Here is an 11,618-nt window from a genome sequence, read left to right as displayed (position 1 = left end):
ATTCAAGAGATTCTACACATATAATTGATTTAAGAATGGATTATCATTTATATCTTGCTCAGTAGTTATGGCTGGGAGCAAATTATAGTTAATTACAAGTTGATCAGTTAACATAACTTTATCAAATTATTGAGTATAACCAAGCCTGAGTTATATTTGATTAAGTGAACAAAAGATCAGTTTAATAAGAGCACATAGATTTTTTAGATCATACAATATTAAGTATTATCTATACATCTTATACACTGAGTTAGATTATATCAAGAAAAGTTCACACTTAATCAGTTTATACCAAATCAGTTCATATATAAAGGCAGTTCATATTTTGAATTAAATCAATTATATATATGTCTACCTAGTCACAGAGCACTTGGTTATATCAAATTAACATGATTATCTTAATTAAGATACCACTGTATTTAAAACAATGTTTACAGATCACAAGTATTCAGATTAACCACAGATTATCATTATCCATTTGTTTTCAGTTCATTCAGATAAATCAATCATACCATTGAGTTCAAATTCTGGATTTCATTCAAGTGATAGTGTTCAATTACTGCATATAGTCACTCAGCATACATGACAAACATATAAACCACAGAAATTGACTTAATCTTAGTTTAGTTTGATTCATTCAGGACTGTTATACCCAGAATAACAGTTAACTCAAGTCAAGATACATTTTGCACAAGAATTTACTAATAATTCACATATATATCAATTTTGATCACAACTAGCACATAATCAACTGTAGTCTTGATTTTACCTAATTAATCACACCTGGAGTTTTATTTTAATCAAATCAGTGACACATACCTAAAATACAATTACACACAACACATGTCTATATCAAGTTATGATCACATATGTTTAAACACTTACACTCAACTTGATTTTCCCAGATAACACAAAAACAGAGTCAATTTTTGGATCAAAACAAAGTTGTATCTCAATCAAAAGTTCACATACAAGTTACATACATCAATTTTGATCAATCAGTCATGTTTGACTTAATTTTATCAAAAATTATTATACATAAAGTTTTGTTCATATCAATCCAGAGACATAATTCAAGAAATTCCTCAACTAACATATATATCTCAATTTATAATCTCGTATAAGCAATTAATTATATTTGAATTCAATTTTATCAAATATTTCATAAACCAAGTCTATTTCGAAAAGAAACAAGCATATCTTTCAAGTAGTTTCCACAAATAGCACAGATACTTCAATAATTTTCAATCACAGATACTTCAATTCTTCAATTTCACAAAACCTAAATCATTAACACACATTTAGGGTTAGATCTGTTCATACCTGAGCCTGTAGCCTGGCCTGGCTTACAGGTCTTACCTGGTTGACTCAGTCGCCGACTGAATCAACTTTCAAAACTCTGCATGCATCCATTTTTTTATCTCTGATTGATTTTAGCCTTAATTCCATTCTTCTCCTTGTATTCATTGTCGCATAGTTGACTAATGGAGAGAATATTGTACTTTAATCCGGTGACTAGTTGTACATCGGAAATTCTAACATTTCCATTTCCGATATCCCCGATGCCGACAATGTTTCCTTTGCTATTATCTCCAAATGTTACGCTCCCCGCCGTAGCCTTTTATTGTTATTCAAGAGTGACTTGTTGTCGGTCATGTGTCTTGAACACCCACTATCAAAGTACCATATATCTTGTTTCGCGGCAAGACAAACCTACAAAACAAATTAATTGAATTTATAGGTACCCCTTTGTCTTAAGGGTCCTGGGGTTAGTACATCATAAAGAGCATTTGAATGTTTATAAGCATAGCTAGGCATGTCATTATCTTCCTTAGGACATGAACCTTTCTAAGTACATACTTCCTAGTTGGGTAATTTCTAGATTTACCATAGAATCTAGATTGAGCATGATAAGCATCATGTCTGTTATTATCATGATGATATGCATATCTAAGAAATTGTTGTCCTTTAAGTGCATAATCAATATGGTTGACATGATGTTGGTTGCTTCTATTTGGAAACTTAGTAGGTTGATTAGACCTTTGTTGCCTTTGATCTTGATATTCCATATTTTTGTAAGGCACACCCTTATCATCTTTCTTGTATGATTCTTTACGAATCCATACATGCTTCCCCTTAATTTCACCATTCTTGAATTTACAATATTGAATAGTGTGTCCAATGTTATTACAAGAAGAACATTTATACGATGGTGATTCGGGTGAAGTCTTAGTTGGTGAAACAAATCTTCGAATATTATTTTTAGGATGAGAATTCTTATTATATCCTAAACCTTCATGATTGTATGAGGTTTTTGTATGCACCATTTGATCCAACATCTTATTGCCTTTTGTAAATCTTTGAAGAACATTTTCAAGACTTTCATTATCTTTTTGTAGGGCATCAATCTTGTTGTTAAGGATTATTTCTTGATCCTTAACTTGAGCTATGAGCTTATGATTTTCTTCTTTCAACTTTTGAGATTCAATTGTAAGCTCGTTGATCTTTATTAGCTCATTTTCTTTATCAAGATTGTCTTAGAAGATGTTTCTTTATTTTGAACACTTGATTCCATTTGAATCTTTAGGTTCAATAGATCAACGTGAAGTTCACATATATTTTCATTCAATTGAACCTTTTCACGTACCATCTCTTCCTCTTTGAGGATTAGTGATATATTCTTTATTTCAAGGTTGATTATATTTTCTTGAAGTTTATTTACTTCAACCTTGATGAGATGGTTTTGATCTTTTAGAGATGTAATCGCTTTTTCATCTTGGACTCTTGAGTCCATCATCCGAGTATACTCTTTATTTTGAGTATGATGCATTTCTACTATTTTCATTTTCTCGGACCATACTAAGTGAAGCCTTTGATCAACATCTTTGTATTTATTTTTATATTCTACCACAAGTCGAATTAAATCATGCTTATTCATGTCCATAAGTGATAAATTAGATTCATCCAATAATGACTTAATTGAGACGTAGTTAGATGTTACCTCTTCATTTGTAGAGGAGACTTCCCTAGATGTAGTTTCTTCTCTGAGAGCCATCAAGCATAGATTCACCGCTTCTTCACTAGCTTCCGGAGCTTTTTCATCTTCACTTAAATCCCAACCATTTTCAGCCACGAGACTTCGTCCCTTTGAAAGTTTAGGACATTCTCTTTTATAGTGATCGGGTTGTTTACACTCAAAACACACATCTTGTGTTTCCTCCGGAGATGCATCTTTTGGTTTTGGAGGAGTGTAAATGGGATGAGTAGTAGAGACATTGACATTACTATAGGTATTCATATTTTGATTGCCTTTGCCTTTGTTGTAGCTCGTTGACGGAAAATTATTCTTATAGTTGGAAGAAGAATTTTGGGAGTAATTAGACCTTTCGTTAGAGTTAAACACTCTTTGTTGATTATTTGATTTTAGGAATCCTTTTCCGTATCTTTGAGCTTTGCTTTGAAGCACACGATGTAGTTGTTTCGTGAGAAGAGCAATTTCACTCTCATTGAGATTTTGAAGTTCCTCGTTTAACTCCTCGTCGTTTTCATCTTCATCTATTTATATGGCCTTTAGTGCCATATTTTTCTTTTTCTCCTCCACTTTTGGAGCAACCTTTTCCAGAATATTATCTTCTTTGTAAGCACGAAGATTTCCGAAGAGGTTATCAATCTTATACTCATTTAGATTATGCATCTCTTTTATAGTAGTAACTTTGACTTTCCAGCTTGGAGGTAGAGATTTAAGCACTCTTCTATTCTTTTCATTTTGAGTATAATTCTTTTTAAGTTGAGATAATTCATCCATTATACGAGTAAATCTTGTTTCCATATCGATGATATTTTCTCCTTCTTGGAGTTTAAAGTTATCATAATCTTGGATCAATGTTTCCATCCGAGAATCTTTTATATCAGTGGCTCCTTCATAGGTTACCACTAATTTGTTCCACATCTCTTGTGCCGACTTGCAAATATTTACTCTTTTGTATTCTTTTTCCGCAAGTACACTTGTGAGAACCATTTCTGCCTTGGTGGCTATATTCATTGTGGCTTCTTCCTCAAGATTGTATTCACTAACCTTCTTTTCGATGAGGATGTCATCGACAATTTTGGTAGGTATGCGAACACCGTCTTTAATAGCCATCCAAACTTTGACTCCTTGAGATCTTGCATAAATGCGAAATCTAGTTTTCCATGTTGCAAAGTTGGTGCCATCGAACAAAGGAGGTCGTGAGATTGACAATCCTTCACCACAACCAACGGGATTAATATACGCCATTTGGACCACTTTTTGTTATGCCTGTAAATCTCCAAATAACTTAACAAACACGTTAAAAAGCACTGCTCTGATACCAACTGTTAGGTCCCGTATGAGGGCTTTGTTAAGATAGAAGGGGGGTTGAATAGCTTAATTACCAATTTAAAATTTATTATGGCATTTTAAAATAATTTTATCCCTTTTTAAAACTTTACCGAGTGGTTATGCAGTTTATATGTGCGAAAAATAAAGTGAAAGGAAAGAAAATACCACACGGTGATTTTATCCTGCTTCGCGATAGTGTAACCTCTAATAGATCCGCTCACCCCTACTCCAGTGCCCGAGCTCCTCTCCCGGACTCGGGATTTTCCCTTAATATAAACTCGCTCCTTTAGTAGGCGGAGAAGCCTTTACACCCTTACAAATATTTATCTTGGTGCGTAACACAAGGGTCACCACCTCAAAATAAATGTAATTTTTACACAACTTATCTTAAACAATAACTCCCCGCTATCTCTTCAAAGTTGATGTAGATCCATTGTGTGGACTTGGCTTCCTTAGCTTTCACCGGTCTCGGATCTTAGTATCCGGTCTTGGGTCTTTCCTCTTCTTCACGGTGTAAATACGACTAACTCCCCGCTAGTGCGTATGAGACTTGGGTCTTAGAACGAAGATCACCTCACGTCACTTCACCTCACTGCGAAACTAATAAGACAATCCACAAAACACAAAGTATGGAGAAAATATGTGTTGAACTAGTATGTTATGGTACTAGCCCAAAAGATAGTATAATATTCAAATAAGAATATTAATACTCTATATGTATACTTGTCTTGAGATATAAAATGTTATATCAAGTATATTTTTGATTACTCCATCTCTATGGATTATATGTTTATCGTAGTAATATAAGAAGTACTTTATATGTATAATCAATATGGATTATGACTTCTTTGATCTTCAAGCTCAATACGTATACTTAACTCGGAATATATATTTATATGTTTGGTATACTTATGATTACTCCGTCTTTGTAAAATATATATTTATCGGAGTAATAAGAAGTCTTGTATATATGTATAAGCACTATGGTTTATGACTTCTTTTGTATTCTTCTTTTTTCGATTATATATTTATGGATCAAGAATATTTTGGTTACAATCTCGGAATTGTACCTATTTTTTTAAGCTTTTAGGCTTATGGATTTAGTATACTTATGATTTGACGATTATGTGGTCAAAGTATACTTTTAACTTCAAGCAACTTTATAGGTTCTATGATTCTTAGCCAAGGTCCAAATAATAGAAGTGCAAGTAATTGGCTTTGAATTTGTGCTTTTAAAGTTTAGGAGGATGATTACGAAGTTTACTATTGATCGACTTATAATCCTCCGGAACACTGAAGATGCTAGAAGGGGTTATAAGTGATACCTTTCGTAATGATACTATATACACGAACTATGCGTTGACCAAGATCGAGATAAATGAAATGCAAAATAATTGGTCAACTCGTGTGATTAAATCCACCTTTGAAGCTTAGACGGATGATTACGAAGTTTATATATATCAAATAAAAACCCCACGGAACACTAAGTTGCTAGAAGGGGATTGTACGATATCTTTCGTAATTGGACTATATACACGAACTATGCGTTGGCCAAGATCCAAATAATAGAAGTGCGAGTAATTGGACAACTCGTGTGATTTAATCTGTCTCTTATATTTGACAAAATTAAGAATATCACTATTGATCGATTTATAATCTCTCGGAACACTAGAGATGTTAGCGAGATTATAAAACAATACATTTTATAATTATACTATATTCACGAAATATGTTGGTCAAGGTCGAGATAAATAAAATGCAAGTAATTGGCCAACTCTTGATGTCAAATATGAAATCTCACTCATGAGGAGTTATTTAGAGATTTATGAAATCTCACTCATGAGGAGTTATTTAGAGATTTAAGTACTTGTATATTATAGATCTTCTTCGTTTAGAGTTTCGATTTAAAGATCAAGTATTTATTCGAATTCTGAGTTCGAATCTTCGTTCTCTTTTCTTAGAGAACCTTATTTATAGGAGATCTCATATTAGATCTTGAGATGAAGTAGATAAATTAAGTACAAATCTGAAAATAAGGAAAACCAAAGAAGAAGCTAAAAACTCGCCACTTTTGAAAAACGGTCGGAAAAGTTTGCCGAAAAAATTCGCCGGAGGTTCGGCCGGATATTGGCACAATGGACGAACTTGGGTAGCCCTTCGGGAGGCCTAAAAGTGGTGGTGGATGAGCTCACTTGGTGGGAACAAGCTTGGTTGGGTGAATCTAAGCTTGGATATCAATAACCTTAAGTATATGTGTATATATATAAGAGAGATAAGGTTTTTGAGAAGAAGTGTGTGTATAGAATTTGAAAGAGATGAAGAGAGACACTTCTTAAAAAATTCCCAGCAAGTATTTGGCTCTTTAGCTTGGTTAAAATGGGTTGGGGTGGGGGTATATTTATAGAGAAAGTTGGGTTGAATGAATGGTTAAGATTTGAGAAGGAATGGATGGTGGCTGGAGTGTATCACATGGATTGATGACATGGCAAGTAGGTTGTGTTTCTTTAGGAAGCACAAGCTAGTATTCATTCAAATCTCAGCTGATATATATATATGTATATATATATTAAATATATATTTTCTTTTTCTTTTAATCATTCTTTAATTACTTTAATTAAGGATTAAGCACTATTAATTATGATCACCCCAAAAACTCTTAAATAAATATCATAAAAAATATGATAATTACCTAAATATTATAAAATAATGTCCTGCAAAGTTTGGTCAATAATGGTCAATGGTAGCTAGGTCAAACGTGGTCAACTGTGGGACCAACTACCTCAAAATTCGTGCCCAGACAAAAATTCTCGAAATGCTACGAAATTTTTACCATACATATAAAATACCATTTAAGTGATACATACCAAATTTCAAGTCATTCTAGTATGTGGAAGTATTTATTTATATTTAAAGCGATTCTGTCAGCCTTTACTTCCGAATAAAAATACTATTGGTCTTGGAATGAAAGAGATAAATATTTTGACCAAAGTTTTGACTTGTATAGATACTTAAAATATATTTCCTAATATATAAAATGTATTTGAGTGATGGGAAATATTTTTGAGTATTTTAGAATAATTTTCTCCGAGAAATACTGATTTTATGAAACGGGAGAAAATTACTTTACGAACACACAGATGGGTGTAAAAATGGATATTAATACTTCAACCATGAATATTAATAAACTTTGAATAAAAACTCTTTTGAAGGATGGAAAATATATCTAGGGGCAAAGAGTAAAACATTTTTGATTTAGCACGAGATCTCTAAAGAATATTTCTGATATATTCCTTATTTGAGCTTGTTGCCTTATTGATGTTGCAACTGTGATCTAAAAAATATCATAACTTGATATTTATTATTTGATCAAATTGCTTTAGAGATATATTCCATAAAATATAATTTTGATGTTTTTAGAATAAAGGAATATCTCTTTTATAAATAGTCTTGAAAATAATTTAGTTGGTTTGACTATTTGACTTTGATCTGGATCAATTAAAATCATGTCCTAATGGAGAGGATCTAAGTGTACTTAAATTTTATGTTTAATCGTACAAATACCAAAATAAATAATATATCGAAGATATCCTTTCATATTTAGTTTGACTAATGAATATTCCATCACTAACTTGCTTAACTTGTAAACCAAGAAAGTAAGTTAGTTCTCCCATCATGCTTATTTCATACTTACTTTGCATAAATTTGGAAAACTTTTTGCAAAGTTTTTATCTGTAGAACCAAATATAATATCATCTACATAAATTTGAACAAGTATACTAGAGCCATTAACATTTCTAAAGAATAAAGTTTTATCCACAGTACCTCTTGTGAAGTAATTTTCCCAAAGGAACTTTGATAAAGTGTCATACCAGGCTCTAGATGCTTGCTTAGTAGACATGATTTGGGAAATTTGGATCTTCAAAACCAGGAAGCTGACTAACATAGACTTCCTCCTCCAAATCTCCATTTAAAAAAGAACTTTTGACATCCATTTGATAGACCTTGAAATTAGCATGGGCTGCTTAGGCTAAGAAAATTCTGATGGCTTCAAGTCTTGCAACAGGAGCAAAAGTTTCATCAAAATCTATTCCTTCTTGTTGGCAATAGCCCTTAGCAACCAATCTAGCTTTGTTCCTGACCACTATGCTATTTTCATCCATATTGTTTCTGAATACCCATTTGGTGTCAATTGGATTCTTTCATTTAGTCTTGGGTACCATCTTCCATACTTTATTCCTTTCAAATTGATTTAGCTCCTCCTGCATAGCTAAAATCCAATCTGGATCCAACAAAGCTTCTTCTACCTTCTTTGGTTCTTCCTTAGATAGGAAGCTTCTATATAGATATTCTTCTTGAGTTGCTCTCCTTGTTTGAACTCTAGAAGATACATCACCAATGATGAGCTCAAAGGGGTGATCTTTTTTCCATTTTCTTTGTTGAGGTAGATTAGCTCTAGATAAAGAGGCCTCATTGTTGTCATGATGTGTAACTGAGTTTTGATTATTAGAAACTCCCCCTGAGTTTATGGTTTTTTGATTTGAGAAAGGGGAACTTTCTGTAAGTGATCTATTCTGACTTTCAGCTTCTTTTGATGACCCGACGGATGGTGCATTTTGAGTTCCGACGGATGAAGCTGATTGTCTCCCGATGGATAAAGCAGATTGTCTCCCGACGGATGAAGCATTTTGTAACTCAACATATGTTGAATTTTGTGTTTCATTGGTAGGAGATTTTTCTGCAATATCCTTTGTCATTGTTTCCTGATCACTTTCATCATCACTATCATCACTAACCATCTCAACATTATCAAATTTGAGGCTCTAATGGTAATCTCCATCTTGCAGTCCTTCAATCTTCTTATCATCAAACACAACATGTATTGATTCCATAACAATGTTGGTTCTTAGATTGTAGACTTTATATGCTTTACCAACAACATATCCAACAAAAATTCATTCATCTGCTTTAGCATCAAACTTTCCATTTTGATCAATTTGATTTCTCAAGATATAACATTTGCAGCCAAAGACATGAAGAAAATTTATAGTTGGCTTCTTGTTCTTGAACAATTGATAGGGTGTCATACACTTTGCTTGATTAACCGGAGAGATATTCTGAGTGTAGCATGCAATATTTACAGCTTCAGCCCAAAAATATGTTGGTAACTTTGATTCTTCAAGCATTGTCCTTACAGCTTCAATAAGTGATCTGTTCTTTCTTTGCACTACTCCATTTTGTTGTGGAGTTCTTGCTGCTGAAAACTCATGCATAATCCCATTCTCTTCATAAAATGCTCTCATAGCAGAATTCTTGAACTCAGTTCTATTGTCACTCTTGATTCTTCTAACTTTGAAATCTGGATGATTGTTGACTTGTCTTATGTGATTGATGATGATTTCACTAGCCTCATCTTTAACTTTAGGAAATATGTCCAAGAAAACTTTGAGAAATCATCTACAATTACTAGGCAAAATCTTTTCCTTGAGATGGACAACACATTGACTGGTCCAAACAAATCCATGTGTAGCAATTGCAGTGGTTCTTCAATTGTTGAATCAAGCTTCTTTCTGAATGATGCTTTAATCTGCTTTCCTTTCTGGCAGGCATCACACAGTCCATCCTTAGAAAACTCCACTTGAGGAATACTTCTAACCAGTTCTTTCTTGACAAGCTCATTCATGGTTTTGAAGTTTAGATGGGACATCTTTTTGTGCCATAGCCAACTTTCATCTTGACTTGCTTTACTGAGAAGACAAGTAACAGATTCTGTATTTGATGAGTTGAAGTCAGCTAAGTACACATTTCCTTTTCTCACTCCAGTGAGAACCACTTTGTTGCTTCTTTTGTTAGTCACAACACATGATTCTGAATTGAAGGTTAATGAATTGCCTTTATCACAAAGCTGGCTGATACTCAACAAATTGTGCTTGAGACCATCCACTAAGGCAACCTCCTTAATGATGATATTGTCTTTTGAAATCAAGCCATATCCCACAGTATAACCCTTGCTGTCATCTACAAAAGTAATACTTGGTCCAGCTCTCTCCTTGAACTCTGTGAGCAGGGTAGAATCTCCAGTCATGTATCTTGAAAAACCACTATCTAAGTACCACATATTCTTTCTATTTCCCTGCACACATCAAAAGCAAATCAAGTTGATTTTGGTACCCAAGTTTCCTTGAGTCCTGCCTTGTTAGCTTTCTTCTTTTATTTCTTAGGTTTGATCTCATTTGACTTGGGGATATCAGATTCATCCTTAGTCATCTGAGTTGGACCTTTGAAACCAGTCATTAAAATAGAATTATCATGCACATTTTGATTAACAGGAAATGGAATGCTATTTGCAAACATGTTATTCCAGTAAGGCATTCTAAATGGCATTTGAGGCATACTAAATGCAGCATAATAAGGATTAGGTGCAAATGGCATATTAGCAAATTGTGCATTCGTATTCTGTGTAGACATAACATTCATAGGCATAGAAGGCATGACATTCATGTTGGGAAAAGAAGGTGGTACAGATATGGGAGTAGGCATGGCAAGTTTGCAATTAACAGACAAATGATTAGCACTACCACACTTAACACAGATTTTTCTTGGAGCTTACTTATCAGGTGTGTAGTTGTTATGTTTGTTAATCCCTACTTTCCCATTTTTATTATTTTTCTTTTTAGTTTCTCTTTTAACCTCAATCTTTTTTAATCTGACATTCAATTTCTTGATGGACAGATGACCAACATTCACTTTCTTTTCCTTCTTCACTTGACTAGATTCTCCTAAAATAAAGTTTTTGGAAACTGATCCATATTTTTCATTTATTTACTCATAGGTTTGCTCACAGCCGACGTATGAGGATTTATGTCACTCGACGGATAATCTTTTTGATTATCCAACGGATGACTCTTATCATCCGTCGAGTCCACATCTGTTAGCAATACTTCAAACAAATTGGATTCCAGCTTCTCTTTACTTTTTTTCCAGGCTGCATCACAAAAGGACTCAATTCCTTGAACTTTGGTGATTTGAGCATGGACATCTCTGGATGATTTCCATGCCTTAATCACCTCTTGTTCTCGTTCAAGTTGCTTCTTCAACATCTCTTCTTTCTTCAAGGACTCAGTTAATTCATCCTTGGCAATCTTACATTCTATTCTCAATTTTTCAAATTCAATAAACTGAGATTCTAGCACATTATTCCTCTCACTTAAAAACAAATTGTCTTATTCTACCCTGTGTAGCTCAAATAAGCTCACAGCTG

Source organism: Apium graveolens, chromosome 6 (assembly GCF_009905375.1).
Source record: "Apium graveolens cultivar Ventura chromosome 6, ASM990537v1, whole genome shotgun sequence".
NCBI lineage: Eukaryota > Viridiplantae > Streptophyta > Magnoliopsida > Apiales > Apiaceae > Apium > Apium graveolens.
This window is presented reverse-complemented; position numbering follows the sequence as displayed.